The sequence below is a fragment of the Buceros rhinoceros genome, unplaced genomic scaffold (genome assembly GCF_000710305.1).
Source record: "Buceros rhinoceros silvestris isolate BGI_N320 unplaced genomic scaffold, ASM71030v1 scaffold17866, whole genome shotgun sequence".
NCBI classification, from domain to species: domain Eukaryota; kingdom Metazoa; phylum Chordata; class Aves; order Bucerotiformes; family Bucerotidae; genus Buceros; species Buceros rhinoceros.
In genome coordinates, this window is record NW_010416076.1 from 97,265 (window position 1) to 98,839 (window position 1,575).

Below are 1,575 nucleotides of genomic sequence, written 5' to 3' on the forward strand. Positions count from 1 at the left end.
ATTCCCCAGCTCCAGCAGACAGCCTGTGGTCTGTACGCAACGCTGAGAGCTGCAGGAAATAGGAAGTTGGGCTGCAGTTACAGCAGGAGGGGAAGCACCCAATCTGTGCCTAACAGAACGGAGACGGTGTAACCGTGCTGTGATGGAAAGACTCCTGCTAGCCCGTAACCGGGATTAGTCACAGCACGAGAGAGGGTGATTTCCACAGGGACTGAGTGTGGCTCGTGGACAGCTGTGGTGTGGGTGCCTGCACCTCTTACGCAGCAGCACGGGGAAGTCAGGTGCCTCAAGGTCGCTTTCACAGCCACCAGTGAAGCAAACCGAGCACCCCCCACTCAAGGAGACAGACAGACAGACCCCGTTCTCAATAAAGAATGGGGAATCCTGTCCCTGTCCGCCAGCTGTGGTTCTGGGTGGGGTAAATGATCCAGCCAGCCAGGGTGAGGATGCATCTGTGTAGGCTCAGAACTCTCTTCAGCAGTGTTAAAAAACCCATATTTGCTTCCTTTCCAGATGTGTCCTTGTCCTTAGAGAGCTGTGATCCTCTTTCTCTCCAAACTAATATCAAGCACTTCCCTGTGCCATGTCTCAGCCTCAAAAGGTGATGGCACTTATCTGGAGGCACCACCTGATTCTACAGCACAGTCCTGGGAATTACCATGCAAAGACAGCCCCCGGCTTGCTCACATCCTTGTTTTTGGCTTTCACAGTGACCCACTGCCTGAAAGCAGCGCTGTTCCCATAGATCCTCCTGTTCTTTAGTGAATTTGGCAGAGCTCGTGCTGCATTAGGAGAATAGTTGTTGACCTAGCTGGAGAAGTTTAGAGAGGCGAGTTTTCAAACTAGCAGGCAGTTTCTGACAGCACTAAGGCTTAGCCCTTTGAAAGTGATGGACGTTCCAGTCGTGAACCGAAACAATTTTGGAAATACCAGAGGATTTCCTTGACTGCAACTGCAGTCCCTCAACACTTGGGTGGAAGTTTAAGGAGCATGATGATGGGTATAAGCATTTCAGTTCCAAGCAAGTCCTAGAGGAAATGCCTAAATCTGTATGAGCATCTCTGCCAAAATATAATTTTCTCATGTGTTAGTGATGGTGTAGATCTTCTTGCTTGGTGTGGGGGTGAATGAGAGGGAGATTAGAACAAAGAATACTGAGATTTGTGGTAAACCATATTAAAAGCTCCCTTTCACCTTAACCCATTGTTCCGGTACCAGAAAGAGTTCTGTCCTCCTGCAAAATCTGATTGCAAAAACTTCCCTGTTAATCGTAGCTGCAGAAGGTGAGAGGATTATATTCAAGGTCCTTGTGTGTGTGCCAAGAGAAATGGGAAACACGTTCCTGGGCAATGCTTCACTTGTTCAAATTCAGTTATGTTTGTGATTAAACCAGAAGGTTGCTGTCTTGCAGCTCTCTGATGTGTGTGACAGAAAAGGACAGAGAGTCTGTCATAAAAATCCTATCAAACTCGCTCAAGGTCTGTTCTTTTCTGTTCCGTTTGTGATGGCAGGAAAGCCAAAAACTGTGGGGGGGCAGAGGCTTTTTTCTTTGGGGTGTTTTGTATTTTATGTGTA

At 47.9% G+C, this 1,575-nt stretch overlaps 1 protein-coding gene across 1 annotated transcript in view; it reads left to right on the forward strand.

Annotated features, from left to right (window-relative positions):
- LAMA2 (laminin, alpha 2) overlaps positions 1–1,575 on the forward strand; it is a gene marked incomplete at both ends in the record, with an annotated part of 120,064 nt that overhangs the window by 93,382 nt on the left and 25,107 nt on the right. The gene's annotated exons all lie outside the window — the stretch shown is intronic.